At 34.1% G+C, this 20,802-nt stretch overlaps 1 protein-coding gene across 4 annotated transcripts in view; it reads right to left on the reverse strand.

Annotated features, from left to right (window-relative positions):
* Nucleotides 1–8,311, reverse strand: part of LOC118735461 — a 37,946-nt gene extending 29,635 nt beyond the window's left edge. For 2 of the 4 annotated variants that reach the window (XM_036465223.1, XM_036465221.1), the window contains exons 1-3: nt 7,725–8,311; nt 4,497–4,988; nt 3,870–4,003 (exon numbers count right to left, since the gene is read on the reverse strand). The gene's annotated coding sequence lies outside the window, so the exon portion shown is untranslated. The remainder of the gene's footprint in view (nt 1–3,869; nt 4,004–4,496; nt 4,989–7,724) is intronic. The other 2 variants (XM_036465222.1, XM_036465224.1) reach the window with 2 other exon arrangements.
* Between the last annotated feature and the right edge of the window lie 12,491 nt (nt 8,312–20,802).

Consider the following 20,802-nt stretch of genomic DNA (forward strand, 5'->3'; position numbering starts at 1 on the left):
GTCTGTCCGTCTGTCCGTCTGTCCGTCTGTCCGTCTGTCCGTCTGTCTGTCTGTTTGTATGCAATCTAGTCTCTCAGTTTTCGAGATATCCGGATCAAATTTGGTAGGTGGGTGTATTTTTATAATGTATTAATCATTTGTCGGAACCGGAAGAATCGGACCACTATAACATATAGCTCCCATACAACTGATTGTTCAGATATGAGATTTTTCGTTATAACTTCTCCATTTACGCAGCTACGAACATGAAATTTCGCAGCACTTGCACCCATTATCAACAGAATGCTTACAGTGAAAATTACAAAGATCGGGTCACTATAACCTATAGCTCCCATACAACTGATTGTTCAGATATGGGATTTTTCGTTGTAACTTCTCCATTTATGCAGCTACGAACATGAAATTTTGCAGTACTTGCACCCATTATCAACAGAATACTTACAGTGAAAATTACAAAGATCGGGTCACTATAACCTATAGACCCCATACAACTGATTGTTCAGATATAAAATTTTTCGTTATAACTCCTCCATTTATATCGCTAGGAACATGAAATTCCGCACTATTTTCAATAGTTATCAACAGAAAACTTACAGTGAAAATTAAAAAGATCGGGTAACTATAACCTATAGCTCCCATACAACTGATTGTTCAGATATGAGATTTTTCGTTATAATTCATCCATTTATGTAGCTAGGACCATGAAATTTCGCGCTGTTTTCAGTCATTATCAACAGAAGACTTACAGTGAAAATAACAAAGGTCGGGTCACTATAACCTGCAGACCCCATACAACTGATTGTTCAGATATGAGGTCTTTTATCATAACTCCTCCATTTATGCAGCTAGGAACATGAAATTTCGCACCACTTTCACTCATTATTTACAGAATACTTACAGTGAAAATAACAAGGATCGGATGACTACAACATATATCTTCCATACATCTGATTGTTCAGATATGGGATTTTACGGTAAAACTCCTTTATTTGAATAGCTAAAACCGATAAATTTCGTAAGATATTTTATAAATAATAATACAAAGTCTACTGAGAAAATCATCAAAATCTATGCTGTATAAGCTTTATCTCCTATAGCACTGATTGTTCAGATACCAGTTTTTGCCATATATCTCCTTTATGTAGGAAACTAAACCCAATAAATTGTGTTACCGGTTTACATACCGATCACATAGCAGTGAAAATCACTTAGATTGGTGCCATATAAAGTATATCTTCCATACCTCTGATTGTTTAGATGCGATTTTTTATATAAGTATGTAACTCCTCTATCGATGTATGCAGATGTATTCAAAAGCAGTAATCTGTCAAAGTAAAATTTGCAGATGTTCATGAAAGGTATGAAGCCTTCGGCATAGCCGAAGACAGCGCTGCTCTTACTTGTTTTTTGTAGTTTATTTGCTTTTATTTTGAGCTTTACTGGTAAGAACTATGCTTATTTATTTTCCAACTCCGATGTACAGCGACCTACAGTTTGTTCAATTAATAAGCCAATTCACACTTTCTGATGTTATAACTAGTTATAGGTAGTTTGCAGTATTCATGCAAAGAATGGAAACACAGGAGAGGGAAATATACCAGCTTATTTTTATTTGTTTCTTATCGGTTTCGCTTACTCTTGCGATGTGTTTAATTTATAAGTTTTTTTTCCTGATCCTATGATCGGATCTAAACCAAATTAGTATGGGACCACCTCTGAGGTTCGCTTCCTTTAAAAAACGTCAGCAAATAGATAAGGCCTTATTGGTGTGACCTTAGACCTGGTAAATTTTTCAAAGACCTGTGATTAACCATACGTCAACCATCTATTTGGTATCCCCGCGAAACTAATACGGCTGAATGAAATGAGTGGCAATGTGCAATATCTCCAGCTCAGAACTCGGATGGTACTTTACAAACCGTTTGATGCCAAACGAAGTTTCTGATGGGGCAAGTCTTTATCGTGCGACGTTCTTAAACTGATGCCCGACTAGATAATGAGAGCTCTAGAATTTCGTCGCGCCGAAAACCTCGACTTCATTGGCATTTCCAAGTTGGATATGAAAGCAAATCAAAGCCTGGAAACGACGAGGACATTTTTAAACTGTTGGCGCATTCGCGCCTTTGCACTCGCATCGCTGTTGATAGTTATAATTTCGAAAAGGACTTTGTTTTATTTGGGAAACTAGCCTTAACAGCAATACATATGGTATGTGTGTACATATGCTTCCGCTGGGGATATTCTATCTCCCTTCCTATGAACACTGGTTGTTGATGAGCTCCTGGAAAGCTTAATAGGCAATGCATTTAACGATTTTGACTATACAGATGATCCAGAAGACACCTTTACCTCTATATTTCCGGCAGCCATGAAGCTAATTAAGAAATTTTGGTCTCAAAATGGTTGCCAATAACCCCACTAAAATTCCTCATAGTCCCCTTAACCAAAAGAAGGGAAATTTGGCTAAACCTACATTGAGAAGGATGAAAGCTTAAACATTGTATGCCTGTCAATGACTACATGGGTAAACATTGAGTACATATGCGTGTTTGTATAAAAATGTAAACCGAAAAATGAGTTCAAACGGCTTTACAACTTTAAATTTTGTATTCATTTAGCGAAAAAAGGTTATTAAAATGCGAGATGGTGGAGAGAAAAACTGAAAAAATTTAATAACCAATTGTAGTTTTATTACTAGTAAAAATATTGTATGGGGAAAAAATCTGGTACGTCCGTTATCACATTTTAATTGCCAAGTTAACCAACAACGACCTTCTTCAACATAATTAAAAATGAATTGGTTGTAATGGTCCGTAATTTTACTTTATTTAAAGAATGTTTAAGAAAGGAAAACCGCACAGGATTCGCAGTGTTTTGCTTATCTTTACATGTACTCTGAAGCCACTTCTGTTTTTGTAACGTCCGTTATCACCTCCTTTCCATCGATTTTCTCGACACCAGTGCTCCAAGCGCATCTAATTTTTTTTGTCTACCAAAGGACGGTACATATGTATATGAAATACACAACGGCACATTTTTTTTATAAGTGACTTCCGTTTTCGTATGATTTATTTAACTCCAAGGCCGTACGAATGTCACGTCCGACACCATGGAAACACCCATGTACATATGTGTACATATATCCCCAAAACTGACGTTTTAGTGATTTAATACATTAATCGAACCGATCACCACTAATACAGCACTGTCCTGATGATCGGGCAAAGTTTTAGCGATTGGTCTGTCTAGCCATACGCACCTGTGCAATGGAAGCATTGAGAATCATCATAGTTATACTACCTCTAACACAAACCAATTGAAAAGTGCGAAACAAATCGTAATTTGATGTCCGAATTCGTCAATCGTCTTTAGTGCCAAAAATTGCCCAAATGGCGAAAAAAAAAATTATACGCAAAGCTAAGCCCAGTGACTAATGACGAAGGGAAAAGTCAATCTATGATCTGAGAAAACTCGGAAGGACTTTTGAATCTGAGTCGAGAGTAGCCGGTTATCGTTTCCGTTAAGAATATGAAGCAAGACAACCTCTAAGGTAACTTCATAAATATTCTGAGGTTGAAGTAAACTTATCCAGAGTTAGCTAAAGAGATTTCCCCAAATCTCTCAATCTGATTATTAAAACCTACCCATCTAACATCACCCACCTCGTCGCTATAGTTGATCTATTTTAGGGAATAACAACTCAATCGATTCAATGACTAAGTAAATCGAACCTGACAATAACACTGGATGAAGTAAGTGGTGATATTTAAAGTAAAACTTACTTTCCTTAAAAAATTTTGAACTGCCTTTTTTTAAATGCTACTAATTAGTTTGTAGATAGTTTAAGCTGTAAGCTTTTTTTTACTTACTTTCGTTCGTTAGGATCGTAAACGCACCGGAAGAAGCGCGGTAAATGTGTATTTGTCTAACGCAACGCAGTTCTGAAATCCCGCTAAAATGATATTACATATGCTCTAGATTTTGCTTGCGTCACTTGCGTCGCCTGAAAAATTTTAATTGTTAATTTCGTTTTTTTTTTAATAATTTCATTTAATTATTATTATTTTCGTGTGCTGCATTCATTAAACGTAAGCACGAGAATTGCGTTGTACGTTCTATATTTTGTTGTTGTAATATTTAAGTGTTGCCACTATTTGATTGTCGTTGTTTGCTGATCAAGGCGTGTGTCGTTGATTCTGCATATAGTTAATATACATATGTATTATGTATGTACATATATCTTCCTGTACATGTGTACCTAAGTTATAATAATTTATTTCAAAGGCTTCCACTTCCTCTAATTTGGCGTATACGCTACTTCACTTTGTTTTCTTTTTCTACATATGTATGTATACATACATATGTACACTATATAGTATTTTTATGATTTTCTCAGTGATTTCAAATTGTTTTTGTATGTAATTAGTGTTTAGAAAATTTTGTGTGTGCAGCTTTGGGTATTACGAAAAAACAAAAATAGATTTTTTGCTGCGTACAATTTTCAGTTTTTAGTTTTGAATTTTTGGGTTCCTTGGTTCTTGGTTTGTCGATTCTATTGTATTCCCATTTAGTTATTTCGTTGGTGGTGCCGTATGTGCATCTATTGCTGCTGGTTGTATTGTATGCCGCCTTCCTCTTGCACTGGACCGTTCTTTGATCGTCGTTGTTCGTTGCTTTTTATCTACGCCAGATCGTTTTCGAATAATCTACGGAGATTTCTTCCGTTCGTTGGTTCTGAATTTCTATGAGTCGCTTATCCGTTTTGCAGATTTTCCTTGCTTGCTAATATTTTGTTTTTTTTTTCGTTTAAAATTTTCGTTTTGTGTCTTTCTTGTGCGCTAATCACTTTCAATGATTTTCACACTTTTTATCTAATAAGTATCTCAATCTCTCTCTCTCTGTATTTATGTATAATTTTTTTTTTTTTTGTTTTATGTAGATCGCTGATATCTAAACGCATATGTATTTAGATATGTGTTGACTATAAGCTAGAAGGCACATGCTACGATTATTCATATATACGTATGGTACATACATATATACAAATTATTCATAAAGGCGTACTCGACGTTGTTTAAAAATATTTGTACAAATGCGCTCTTCACAGTGACTCAAGCAAGGGTTCATATGTTGTATTTCTTAAATATTTGCAAGTTAAATTTTCTTGTTTTTTAATATTGCTCATGCTTTAACCAAAATCATATATGTAAGTCCATCAAGCTTTATACAAAACTTTTAAAAATTCAACAAATTTTCATAAAAATTTCGAATTTTTTAATCTGAGAATCTTGGGTATGCAGTTTCATAGGCCATATAATATTAGTATATTTAATAAAATGCAAGTTTAAGGTCTATAAAAAAAATCGCATTGATTTAAATCATTTTTTAAAACTTTTATATATAACAAGTTCAATTTATAAAAACTGACGTTGATTTTTTGTTTATTGAAACCTTGTTTGAAAGCAGTTTGAGAATTTTATTTTATAAGAAATACATGTTTATATGGAAAAAGTACAAACGTGATTTTTTACCCGCCCGACTCATTCACATTATTACATGAAACTTTGAAAGGCTATAAGAATTCCTATAAAAAATGTTCATGAAAATTTTTTAAATGGTTTTGGTTAAAGCATGAACAATATTACAAAAAAAAAAAAAAACAATGATAAACAATTTTAACTTGAAAAACATTATGAACATGTGAACGCTTGCTTGAATCACTGTATATACAGAATCGATCATATAAATAGCACCCCATTTCAAAGTGATATTGTTTGCCACTCATGCTTATCTATTTATTTTTAACAATAAAATGTAGTTTATTCTCTTACGAAATCCATGTAAATCCAAGTTTAAAACTTTGTGTTGTAAAAAAAATTAACATTTTTCGCAACACCTTCGGAAAACAATTCTAAAAACTAAACGGTAATTATTAGTTACTACACTACTTACACTAGAATTGTCGACTCAAAAAATTTCTGTGAAATCTTCGAAATATAGAAAATTTTTTTTTATTTGTTTTTTAGTTTTCTAAAAAGTTTTAAACTGGGTTTTATATAGGTTTTATTAGAGAATGAACTGCACTTTAATTGAAAATTCTTAAAAATAAACAAATACGAATGAGTGGCAAACAATATCACTTTCAAATGGGGTGCTATTGATATGACCGCTACTGTATGTACATACGCACATACTTATGTACATTAGGGTGGCCCAAATTTTTTTCCCCCAGCCACCTGCAAGATCTGAAGAATATCAAAAATAAGGAGATACGTATTTTTTATTTTGAAATCGAATAATATTTATCCGTACCGCCGGGGCTTTGTATTTTGCATGGGAAAAATAAATTTTTTCGTAAAATTGCTATAAAATCGTTAAAAATAAATGTGTTTTGATCGAATAACATTATTTCTTTCAGAAGTCTTCAAAAAATTACACTATGATGCTTATTTAACTAAAAAATTTTACTAAGTGTGTTTTAATAACCGAAAATCCGTCCTATCTGTTATATACAAAAATTAGTTATTTTATGTTTTCATAACCACATCTCGCACGAACAGCTCAATGGATGGGTTTAATTTTTTTCTTTTCATTCTACTCGATGTTTTCTGTAGGTTTGTGGTAAAAAATTTTGACAAATAGAGTTTGCCAGATATTTGAAAATATAAAATTATTTAAAGGTCAAAAATAGAAGAATGATTATAAAAAATTCAAGTGTATTTAATACCACAATATGGGTATCACAAGAAAGGTGTACGCATATTGCTTTGGATTAACATGTTTTTAAATAGGGTTGCCACCCATATGTTTACCAAGATGTGGTAAGTATGCAAGTTAAGTTAAATGATGCAATATGCATTTTTGCACACATGGTAGGGGCGATATATTGCACTCATTTTAATTTTTTAGATAGGTGTCAACTCTATTCAGAATATGTAGGGGTAAAAAGTTTATTTTAGCACATTTTAATTGAAACTCATATTTTACTTAACCGCATGTAGTATGATTTAAAAAAAATAATCTTTGCTGGCAGTGCATTAATCTTCCCTTTGATACCCATATTGTGGTATAAAGTAAGCTTAAATTTTTAAAAACTATTGCTGTAGTTTTTAGAAAGATGGCGACCCCGTACAAAAATGTTTTTAAATCTCTTCAAACGATTTTAGTTTTGAAGAAGAAACTTAAATTTTTCATTGACCTTAAAGTAATTTTATATTTTCAAAAATCTATTTTTCAAATTTTTTACCACAAACCTACAGAAAACATCGAGTAGAATGCAAAAAAGAATTAAACACATCCATTGAGTTGTTCGTACGTGATGTGGTTATGAAAACATAAAGTAACTAATTTTTGTATATAACAGATAGGATGGATGTTAACCGATAACAAAACACACTTAGTAAAATTTTTAAGTTAAATAAGCATCATAGCGTTTTTTTTTTTGAAGACTTCTGAAAGAAAAAAGTCTTATTCGATAAAAAAATATTTATTTTTAACGATTTTATAGCAATTCTAGGGAAAATTGTATTTTCCCCTTGTAAAATACATGGGAAACCTCAAAGCCCCGGCTGCACGGGTAAATATTACTCGATTTCAAAATATAAAAATACCTTCTCCTTATTTTTGATATTCTTCAGTTCTGGGGGTGGCAGCGGGAAAAATCATAAAAGTTAATTTTCCAATGTATTTTTGGGCCACTCTAATGTACATACGAGCATACATACATATATTTTTATTTAATTTAATTTTTTTTTGTGTATGAACGCCAGCGAATTTCTTCACTGTATCTGCTTTTCTTCGCTAATCGACTATTTCGAGCACAAGCATGAATCACTTCTATTCCGTTGTGTTGCTCATATGTACCCAAAAGCATACTTTTTGAAACTCAAATATCCATTTAATTTTGCTTTTTAATTAATTCGCACTTATGTACATACATATGTACGTAATTTTATAATTTCGTATATTTCTTATAACTTTATTCACTACCGTTGTTGTTTTATTTCCGATTTAACTTTTTGTATTCGTTTTATATTTTCAATAGAATTGATTTCGTTAACTCGCTATTGTTGTAGATATGTAGATATTAATTTTTACTAAAACTCGTTTGATTTTTTTTTTAATACATATTTCTATTTGATTTTGTAATTAGCTGTTAGCAATCATTTGTATAACATTCGTTTGAATTTGAATATCCAAGAGAAAATTCACTTCGCGTGGGAATTTCAGAACAAACAGTGCGTTAACTTGTAGCTTAAATTAAATCATCGGGGCGATCAGAGAAAGACTAACGATAGAATTTTTGCTCTAGCTTGCAGTCGCTGCCAACTGAGAGTTTCCGCTTTTTGATTTAACCTCTTCCATCCATATCCCCTTGCACATTCATACATATGTATGTATGTACATATTTCACACTGCCACACTTGGTTGGGGAGATATATACAGTGCATCACAAAAGTGGCACAGTTAAGTTACCAAGCTCATTGAAAATTGTAATTGCATTTAATTGATGAATTAAATATTGCTATATGGTTATCAAACTGAAAAGGTTTAGGAAAGTTTGCTGCCAATAATATTTTTGAGGACGGTTGCCACCTGTTTGAAAAATTGCATTCAGTTAAAGTGATAAGATATTTAAGGTAAATACTGAGTTAATACACCTTTTATATTAAATTTCCAGGCTTGACTCTCACTTTATAAAGCTCCTCAAATCTATTTTATTTTTTATGAATTAAGCCATAGGAGTTTCGGGAGGGAGTAAAAACACAAAAATACTTTTAAGGCAGAGTGAAGCACGCCGGGTATTTGCTAGTCTGTGTAATAAAATTGGTTACAAGTCCGAGCTTTAATGTAAAGAAAAATTAATATGCGAGGGTCTTTATTAGATCAACAGAAGCCAAATCAAAAATGTTAGAACTTTTGTCAGTCTGTCTGTATGTTTGTACGCGCATCATTCAAAAACTAATGCATGTAATCGAATGCAGTTTTCACCGATGTATTGCTAGATGTCTAACTTAAAATATAGAAAAAGTAAAATAAGAGGGTTACCACCTTTTTGAAAATTTCAGTTTAAGTTAATTGATAAGATAAAGTAAACATGCAATATGGCTGTTAAAACCAAGAGGTTTCAAAAGGCTTACGCCGAAAAAAAAATGAAAATTGAAAATTTTAATTTTATTTGATTGATAAGGTAAATTAAATACTGTAATATGGGTATCAAACTAAAGATGTTTAGGAACATATTTTTTAGGAAGGTTGCCACCTGTTTGTAAAATTTTGTTCAATTAAATAAATATGTAAGATAAAATATTTAAAACACAGATAACAAATTGAAGAGGTTTAAGAAAGTTTAATGTCAAAAATATTTTTGTAGCTACTTTATAAATACCTTCGAAAGTATATTAACTAACACCCACATTCATAAAAAAATAACTAGTTCTTCATAAATCGAAAATTTGCTTAAAAATCTCACTTCATAACCAACCGTGGAACGCTAAAGGTGAACCATTAGGGATTCAAACCACGTGCGTTTCGAGGGTTGCCCCCCTCGCCCTAATCAGAGGGTGCCTTTTGACTATATTCCCGGTTAGCGCAGTCCATCTCAGGTAATATCATCAGACTCGCTACGGTGAAGGGCTCTGCCTTTATAAGTTCTTTCTAGTCAACGAAAGAACTGATCTGAGTAGGTGGTTGACGATACAGTAAATAAAAATGAAGGTATTTATTACTGACGGGGACTCGGTGAAAAGAAAATGTATTTACATCTTCGGTCATCCGATCCCACCATGGGTAAAACCAAACCTTAGAATGTAAGTCTCCCCCTCGGAATTTTCGATTGTCCATATGAAGAGACCTTAAGATGGCATTTCCGATGAGTAGGCTATGAAAGTAGAGTCGCGATCATCTATGGAAAGCCTTTGAATTTCCATACAAGTTATCTGCGAAAGTAGGCATGCCGATTTAAATTAATAAATAAAATAATAGTTTTAAAAACTAAAACCTCGCCACGTAACTTGAGAATGGAAATCGCTGCATCTTTTAGGCGCATCATTTTTACATCTTTGCATCCCAAGCTAAGAAAAGCGAGGTAAAATCAATGTGTCTTGTTCGACGGTCGAATTTATTATGTTTTCTATAAATTCAAATATTTACATAAGACGAACGTTAACATTCTTGTTCTTATTTGATAATTTGTAGCTGTACCTAGCGTTGCCGTTTTGCTTAGATTCAAGCAAAATTGGTACATTTTTCCTGACTGTTTATGTGTTAAATTTTTCTTCGGTTTGCTTACTTTTTGCTACAACTCCTGTCAAACGAAAGGGAATACAAAAATTTAAGTTTCATGAACGATATTGTAGTTTTAATCTACCCTGCAATCTCTTATGATCCCGTGAATTGGCGAAATTTGACTCATTTCTTTAATGAGGGAAAAGTCTTGTTGTGTCAAAAAAGCTGCTTACTCTTCAAATCTCACCCGTTATCGATTATTATATTATTTTAAAAATTTCCTTATTTATTTTATTGTTAGGAGATGCTGCTGAATTTTTGAATAGCCGTAAAAATTACAACGAATTCAGCGCAGACTGATGGTCTAAAAGTCTATGCCTGGTCCCAGCAACATGGATGTTTTTTCTGATAGCAGTCGCCATTTGCCAGGCAATGCCAAATAACCGAATGTATTTTTGGCATGATTGAAAGTGCTGCCACATATTTTGTAGGCAAACATAATGTGGCGAATACTGCGGCAACGCGAAGCGAACAACGAGAAAATGACAGAATGTTCGGGGAATGACGTAGAATATTGGACATCGAAAAACGTCTAGTGGATGAATACTGCGAACAGCGAGAGAATGAGAGATAGACAACAGAACGCTCTAGAGTTACCATGAGTGCGAGCGCATGTATGTAAGGCCGCTACTACAGCGGAAGACATGTTAGTTGAAAGTCGGAAAGCTACCAGACAAGTTGATTGCGAATCAGGAAGCTACAAGTCAAGTTGTAAAACAGAGATAAATTGTGTTAGCAAGTTTTGTAAAGTGTTTTAATTGCCTTAGCAGGTATTGTTAATTGTTGTTATTACATAAACAAGTATTGTAAAGTGTTTGTTGTTTTGCTTACAGATTTGCTGTTCCTTATTTTAAATAACGCACCGTTACGAGATATAAATGTTTCTCAAATTCAGATATCTATTGAAATTAAAGCATAAATATCTTTATGATATACTTACCTACAATTAAAAATATCGTTCAGATTCATGGGATGTGCATGTCAAAAACCGTAAAAATTAAGAAATCGCGATTTTCCAAATCGTTTACCGACCTATGAAATGCAGCCGATTTTAGAATAGGTATTGGTTTTAAAACAATTAAAACAGGTTTTTAAAAGCGGCATAGTCTAAGCTAAGAAAACAAACACTGTGGCTAATATGGAGCAATATAAAAAATTCCAAATAAAAAATGTTTGGTTTTAGGCAGTTTCAGAACGCTTTGCCGTTATTTTAAAATCAAAAAAAGTCAGGGACTGAACTTTAAATAGCCGCATTATCTTGAAAAATTACTGAGAAGAATTTCCGACACTACCCAAAAATGTACACTCTGGCTGCGTTTCTTTATACATTCCGGATAATCCCATTTCACAGCCGGAATAAACAGAATACGTTTGAAATATACGTCAACATATCATCAGGAACGTTCTAAAGAATAAATAAACAAAAAAGTTGATTCCAAACGTTCAGAATGAATAAAGTAATGCAGCCTCTATTTTCGAAAATGTAACTTTTCTGTAAGGCTCATTCAGGCTATGTTCGAAAAGTACATCGATATTTTTCGATACATCGATGCATCGATTTGCCTAGGATTTTTCATTTACATTTTATTTTACTTGAAAATATGTTATAAGCAAAATTGTACATAATTTCAAGTTATTTACTGTAATTGAGCTAATTCTGTTTCTGTCGGAGAGCCATTTCAATTTGTTGGCCAAACTCGCTTCTCTTGTTTGCACAATTGAAAACTGAAATGGCGGTACGACATATTAGAGATGTCAGTTTTCAAAAAAACGTTTTATACATGGAAAATTTTCAATGCATCAAAGCAAAACATCAATATTTTCGATGCATCGATGTTTTTCCGACAATCCTACTGTGTTCAACATACTTAGGGCCGGTTGTTCAATGGCTGATTAGCACAAATCGGAGGTAGAAGCTCCGGTTAAGTACAACGACTGCTTTATCGATCACATGTTACATGCATGATGTCGAAAGCGTCGATAGTGTAGTGGTAGTGATAACCAGACATTGAACAACCGGCCTTTAAGCTAAAATGATGTTATTGATGTGTTTGAACCTCCAATATTAAGTGAATGTTCAGTGTAGTGAAAAAGCTATCATTTGAAGTTATCCCATTTCTTCATATTGTGTAAATTATAAAAAAATATGCTCTTTCTCGCAAAAAACAAGTTGTGGAACAAACGTTGAATAGATATTCTGACGGAATCCACAATAAATCTATAATGTTTAACTTCGGTCTCAAAATTACAACGCCCATTTCGAGGGGATTCTTCGATTTAAAAAAAGTTGTGGAGCAAATGTGGTCCACGAAGAGATTTTTGCCGCCATACACATTTTTTTATTTCCTAGCTAAATAAATTACGTACAGCTTTTATGAACATTTCTTTGGCTCACTGTAACATTTGTTTTAGTTCTCAGGAGAGCAAACCATTCGAGCGATCGTGGTGCGCTGTCGCTAAAAATGACATAAGCGCTGCCCGACTAGATCGTCACCGCCTTTGGTGAGCCATGAATGGAGCGCAGCAATAACTATTCTTCATATTTACGTTGCTATTAAAAATTATTCGCTATGTCCGAATGAGTCAAAAACCTAGTAAGTATGTACATACATGTAAAAATCTCAAACACACACGCATAAAAAATGTTTAAGATTTTGACGCACCCAAACTCTGCTACCACATACTCTTATGTATGTAAACATATGATATGTACTTATTTACAGAAGTAAGGCGGTACTTTCTTGGCGCGCGCCAGCTGATAAATCCATTATCGGTATGTGGGCATATACCTACACCCATACAAATACGAGTACGTACATATCACTAAGTGCTACATGTAAGCGTACATATATAGTATATCGGCAAATCCATCATATCACTTGCCATAAAATCCAGTGCTCTCCAAACTTATCAGCCTAAGAACTAACACGCATGGGCGGACTAAATGGATTAAGTGGTTTGTCACAAAATCCTATTACATATGTACATATACATATACTGTAGTTCACAGTGGTAGTTAATGTGCTCTGCTGTTTCCTCTTTTTCGTGACACTACCTGCACTAATCAGTGTTAACAGCTCGGGATGAAGAACTTAGCCTATCGTTTTTTCTCTCGGAGCTGACTCATCGTCAAAAATTAATGAATCGGTGAACTTCGTGACAAATGCCTGTGGTGCTGCTTTCAGGGCCTCCTGCCCATGCACCCTCCTGAAAGGCAAAAGGAAACCCCAGTGGTGGTGTCCTTAGATTTCAGTATTGAAGAAGAACCACAAGTGACACTCAAGCCAAGAGAACAGGTTTTTGACAACCTTACAAGGAAAACACTCTGAAGCCACCAGGCGGCGAGCAGTTCTATCAAAATCATCTTCAATACTGAACTCTATGCTGAAGCCAAACGGTGAATGCATGCCCGATCCTAGAACCCACTCGTCCCTTGTCCACACCGTAACGGACATCGTAAGTTATGATAGGTTGGAATGGGCTATAACGCCCTAACAACCATATAATTCTCCACGACTTGATGGAAACTTTCCCGCAGAACACTGCGAGTTTTCGACGATATCGGGGGAACCTTCAACAATGTCTATCCTGTAGCTCGTTTCTATAACTCTTCTCTACCGACTATTTCTATACTGGTACTGGGTGTTCCCTCCCATCTAACCGTTAACGCCCTACTTCTAAATCTAATACCAATTTCCACCAAGAGCTTAAATGCAGCCAAGAGCGTATGTAAGTGCAAATAACGCTAACGTTAACTGCAGTTAAGGCTTGGTGGAAATGAACTATAAAGGTCACAGGTTGTCAAGTCATAGCGTATGCTGTTGACATAACAATCGTTGCAAGGAGTAAATATCTGCAGGTCTTGAATGAGTTATTATAAAATGCACTCAGTCTTGCAAACATCTGGTCTAAGACCTGTAGACTCTGCGTAAATTCTTCTAAGATCGAAAAGGTACTCTTCACGAGGAAATAGAAAGTTCCTCTATTCAAACCTCCCACCTTAAACGGGGTAGATATTACTCTCTCAACCAAGGTCAAATAACTTGGAGTTCTTCTAGGCAGGAAACTTGACTGGAAACAAAAAGTCGAAGATAGCTCCAGGAAGGCCAATGCCGCCCTGTATGTCCGCAAGGGGAATAAAGTGCCTTGCGGAATAAAACCACAATATAGTACGCAGCTGTAATAGGACTCATCCTGCTCCTAATAACTTCCGAACCTTTTTTTGCAGCTGCGAATACGTGGAATAGATGGGAACGACGAAGAGGTGGGGAGTATCGAACACTATCTCAGCCACTGTACCGCCCTAGCCAAGAAGTGCAACCACTCCTACAACAAGTACTTTTTAGATTACTTAGCCGAGCAATAAAGGGCCATGTGCAATTTTTTCCCCTTCATTGCATGTGACTACTATGAGCTAGATCCCAAATGATATACATCGAATTTCTGGATGTGATGAGAGTACTAAAATCTGGTGGTGGTCTCCCATCAGCTTGCTTTGACGTAAACTCTAGCTCTTCAAAAGCGAGGAGCGCGGCTGTGATATCAGAGTATATGTAAATGTGTTTGTTGATTGGTTCTGTTTAAATAGAAGAGTTAGAATATTTGTGTGAAGTTAAATTTCGAAAACCACAGGTACACAAAGCTGATTGCCTGCTTTCTGCTGGTTCTATGACCCTGAGAGTGGAAGGGTGTATAAGCTTCTTGTCCTTCACATTGTTACCTGAAATGAGCTATATAAGTTATTTCATGGTTTCCTCTTATAAACCCAGTCAGACTACACTTTCTTCGAAGGGCTTTCGGATCTTACACCATGTCGTGGAATGGGACCTATAATACAGTCCTTGAAACCCATAACTCAGGTGAAGGGATGCAGGGCGGACGTGCAGGACAACCATACTGAATTTGTACATAGCATCATAGAAATACTGAATATTTGTGTGAGAGATATATCGCGAGTCCCTGTTAGGACGTATGTATGGATGTACATAGCTCATCTGGCAATATCTACACTTTTTTGAGCACAGTTACGGCATTTCCCATTGGCAAATCAAGGAAAGATGATTATAGTTACTAGAAAAGATAAAAATATGCGCGAAAAATCCCGTTTTATGCGTTTAAAATAATCACAAAAATCAGCGAAATATGCTCAATAAATAAAAAAAATATGCACAATAAAATTCCTTAATTTTGATTAAAAGAAAGACAATGTTATTTACTGTTAAAGATCAAATGCATTTATTTCAGTGTCAGTCTTACAATACCTCTACCGCATTAAGCCTCTGATTTTAGTTACTAACTAATTTAAAGCGTGAGCAAAAAAACTTAAATAATAAAAGTGAATATACTACAAATTGTATATGTACATTAGACTGCATCACCAAAAAAAGTTGCGGTTTTTCCACCGGGATTACAAAGTTTATTATATTTTAAGACGTCCACCAAAATAGTTCGGAAAAATATTTAGATTTAAGTGAACTGGACCGATTTGAAAATACCGCCAAAAATGTAGTTTTTTATGAATAAAAATTGTTTCTTAAAGAACTTTTTGAAAAAAGTCCCCTCAGATGACAAAACAGATTAAGCTTAATAAATCTGCATAAAAATATTTAAAAATCTTTTCAACGGAATCGTAAGAATGAGATATTTGGTGCTGTTTTTTTATTTTTTTCAAAGATTGATTTACGAAAAACTTGAATAACTGGGCCAAAACTATTCTGATTTAGACTTATGGGATCTCAGTTGAAAGGTATTTTCACACTGTTTTTATTTCTGTCCAAAAAAAGTCATTCGTGTCCCAATATTTTTTTTCAAATACCAACACATCTTAATTCAACTTTGAAGGACGTTCGTTCATCCTACCTTTCTCTTCCATCCTTTGAATGAGTTTATTAGTAAAGAAATAAAAAGGACGAGAAAATACCTTTCCAATGACACCTCTTAAGTCTAAATCCGAAGAGTTTAGGTTCAGTTATTCAAGATTTTCTTATACCAATCTTTAAAAAAAGTTAAAAAACAGCATCAAAAATCTCATCATTTTCAAAAAAATCTTTAAGAAACTATTTTTATTCATAAAAAACTCAATTTTTGGAGGTATGTTCAAATCAGTCCAGCTCACTTAAATCCTTATATTTTTCCGAAATATTTTGGTGGAAGTCTTAAAATATAATATATTTTATAATTCCAATGGAAAAATAGTACCGATTTTTTTTTTGTATGGGGAGTGATGCAGTCTAATGTACATATTAGGGGAGGATGAGGAATGCTGAAAAACCCACAAAAATAACGTTTATATCAAAATTTGGTACGAAAATTTCACTCAGGGAGCTCCGAGAAAAAAGAAATTTTTACTGGAAAAAACTTACATGAATATGTATGTACATATGTAGTGTGACCAACTGTACGTAAATGACACGTACGGTACGTAAATTTGTAGCCATGTACCGTGTACCGAAGCTAACCACAAAATCAAGAAAATGTACGTAAATTGAATCGAAGAAATATTGTTGTTGTATTGTTGTTTTTGATTCTAAAGATTTTGTTCCTTAGAATCATGTATCGAATACATTGAAAAGTGGATTGAACAATTTGACCATATTATGATATTCGCCTGGTGTGCACTTGATCAACCACCGAAATGGGAGTTTATCGAAAGTATGCACCGCGAAGAGCATTGCAAAGAATAATAATTTTCACATAGAATCATCTGACACTGATTTATTCGATCAGTTCACATATTTGGAAGAATACGTTACCCCAGAGAAGATCCAATCGTGGGAAGAAAATAACACTGACACCGATGAACGCTGGGTTGAATGCTTTGGACATTTTGACCAAAAGAAGGTCCCATACAATCACATGGTGAGAATCGTATCGTATGTTCTCTGCTTACCAGCAGTGTTGCCAGAACTTTTTGGACGAACCGGCTAAATTGGCAAATAAAACCGGCTAAAAACGGCTAAAATGTTTCAACTAAATTTCACATGTTTTATTTAAATAAATCACGAGTAAAAAGACTATTTCTTGGAGAGAAGTTACAAATTCGAGCCGGAAAAAATTTTGCCAGCAAGAATTTGCAATTAGGAAAAACATATGATTGTGGCACATGTTTGGATTTTTTGTCGACGATAATTTGAATAAACAAGTTCGTTAAATTTAAAAATTTACAAACTGGAGCGATTTTAAAGTGAAAAATGTAAGTTAATACTTGTTTAGTTAATTCCAATGATTTGAAAGGTACTGGGCAAAAAAAAACTATCTATTACTATTACTATCTGATATTTTGAGTGATAATAGTCTTCCCTACAAGGCCTTTTCAGACTGACCGATTCTCAATACACTCAGATAGAAACCAATACATATAAAAACGCTGTAAAAATTTCCCTTCAATTTTAAGGCAGTAAAACAACGACCTTAAGTTAACATCAACCGAGGAAATATGTTGACAAGGGATGCAAAATCACAGTTACACAAAAGAACTGGTCAGAGTTTTCAGAAATCACTTCAATTCTGATGTAAAATATGATGCCAAAAGACTGCAGATCTCCCATTTAGATGACCGGTCATATGACCGGCACATGTCTCGTAGGATTCCCAGAGAGTTTTGCTTTACATAGAAATTTGTGGTCTTTTATTTTCATTTTGACTCACTTCAGTGTTGGTTCCTTTAATTCAAGTTAGCATTCGGTTTTTGGAATTTAAATAAGTTCTCAGCAAAAAAGTTTGTTTAAAAAAATACATATGTGTACATAATGCTTGAAAATATCAATTTTTCCCTTTCCTTAAACCTTTGGGAGTGGGCAAAAATGATGTTTTGTAATTTGGGCAGAATTGAATATGCGCTATCTGGGAAGTTAATATCTACATGTAATATTTATTCTGTTTGTTGGCACTATATCCAAACACAAACGCATCTTAAGTGTCTTAACAGCATATATGTAATACTTCTATATTGTTAGTAACCCTGTGGGGAAAATCTCTAGTTCTGAACTGGGGCGCTTCTAGTACATTTAGACCCAGTACTGGTTCGCGATAAATCTCTTTTGCATGCAAGCAACTGGCGAATTTTACATGGCGATGGTCTAGGAAGTGTCAATTGCCCCCCGCTGCATCCCTTTTTCGATAGTTCCGAACTAGTCCTAAATTCTATAGTTCCGAACCAGTTCTGAAATCGACAGACGAAAGAAAAAAGTATCATGATTTTCAGTCTTTTTGGTTCTAACGTGTGTGCGATTTTAAGTTATTTTGGAAGAAATATGTTTTCAATTTGAAATTAAATTTGTTTGAATGATTGTAAGAAATGTACGTTTACATACCTTTAGCTGTAGCTGAGTTTGCAGAGGTGCTCGCTGTTATTTCTTAGATTCCAGACGGTCCCAAGATTTTGAAATGTTAACACAAATTTTAGTTTTGTATTACCAAGCTATGAAAAAGCATCTGCGAAGCGCAGAATAGAAGCGTATTTGAACGAAAAAGCCGCCGAACACATATCTATGTAAAGTAAACAAGCCCCCCGCTGCATCCCTTATTCGATAGTTCCGAATTAGTTCTAAATTCGACAAATAAGATCTAGTTCGTTCTGCATCCCTTTTTCTACAGTTCCGAACCATTTCTAAATTCGTCACTTTAGATATCGATTTCAAGTGAAAAAACTGAAATAAATTAGTTTTTTAAAAGTACCACTTTTCGCCGATTTCGGACTGGCGGGGATTTAGTTCATATCGGACTAGTTCGTTTTTGGCGATAAAGACCTAGTACGGAACTAGAAATTTGATTCACTAGTCCGCGGTTTCCCTGCAGGGAAGCTAACATCTCAATGTGTAAGCATGCTTGATTGGGCCAGTACCTTAAGCATTCCGAAATCAAAGCGAGACAGTCTAGTACTGTTTTTGTCAATGTATTGTGTACTTGAGTGCCGTTTTTGTAAATGTGTCGTGTACATGTTTATTTATAAACGTATGTGTTCCTTTTCTTTCGTACGTGTTTATTGATATATCTGTACTGTAGTGTTTTCGGACGGTACTAGCTCTTACTGCCAATATAGGAGTATTACATATATGCTTAACAGTGAAACAATTTCTTATTTTCTAAGTTTGCGAATACAACTTCACACTTAAAATTAAGACATTTATAACAAACATTTTATGAAGAAAATCCCTTCTTCGTTTAAAATAAAAATAAGCGAAATCGGCCCAATTTCATACAACCCTGTCTGACATGAAAATTTTCTCCACGATAAGGCTAGTAGCCATTTCTAACAGATTTTGGGTCGCTTAGTCAAAAATGGAAACATATATACATATTTGAAATTTAAGAAAACAAGACAAATAGCAAAATCGGCTAAAAACGGCTAATTTTTTTCTGCAAAACGGCTAACAAATCGGCTGCCGGCTAAATCGAAATTCCGCCGGCTGTTTGCTATCGCAACCGGCTAAATCTAGCCGGAAAACGGCTTAAATGGCAACACTGCTTACCAGGCACATCAGCTACCGTTGAACGCGTATTTTCTTTGATCAATCAGATTTGAAGCGATGAGAAATCACAACTGAAAATCGAGACATTGCGAGATCTTTTGTTTGTTCGGTACAACATTCAATTGACTTGTACGGAATTTTTCGAATTCGTAAAGAAGCAACCTCAAATGCTGAAAGAAATTGCATCAGATCGAAAATAGACGTTCAGGAAAACCACTCAAGATCAATGAATTGATTAATGATTGATTTAATTTAGCAGCAATTGCATTATTTCAGCTTTGAATGTATATATGTACCTAAATATTTCTCGATTCGCAAATAAATATACTGAAGTTTGTACGTCAAAAATGTGTTTGGATATCGACTAATAAACAGAATAAAATCGTTTCCAAAATTTCTCTTTAAAATTTTGTGTTGCTACAATCTTTTGTGTACGTAAATGAGTTTTTGGAAAAGTGGTCACACTATACATATGTATACGTGAAAAATTCCATGTGAATTATGACTGCAATCAAAAATTGGTTTCAAAATTTTTATTTTATTTTTTTAGATTGACTTAGATTTTTTTTTAAGATAAATTCAACAAATGTTCACTAAAATTTCGAACTTTTGAATCTGAATCTTAACAACAATGTTAGTCTAATACAGTGCAAGTTTCAAGGGGCTAAAAAATTTAATGGATTGTTAAAGACTTTTTTTGCTGAGGGATTTTTGTACTTTTTTTCATATAAATATGAATTTAATTTGAAGTTAAATGCGCAAGACCGTTCGCAAAGAAATTCCAAAAAATCAACGCCAGATTTTATAAAATGCACTCGTTATACAAAAAAATATTTAAAAATCAACGCGATTTTTAGCCCCTTTAAACTTGCACTTTATTATACTAACATTTTTTGGGCTATAAAACTGCACACCCAAAAATGTCCTAAGATTCAGATTCAAAAGTTCGAAATTTTTGTGAAAATTTGTTGAATTTATTTAAAGTTTGTAATAAGTTTGAAAATTTGATTTATAAGTTTTGGTTAAAGCATGAAAAATATTTTTT

This window comes from Rhagoletis pomonella, unplaced genomic scaffold (assembly GCF_013731165.1).
Source record: "Rhagoletis pomonella isolate Grant_MI unplaced genomic scaffold, Rhpom_1.0 Rhpom_scaffold_00003, whole genome shotgun sequence".
NCBI classification, from domain to species: domain Eukaryota; kingdom Metazoa; phylum Arthropoda; class Insecta; order Diptera; family Tephritidae; genus Rhagoletis; species Rhagoletis pomonella.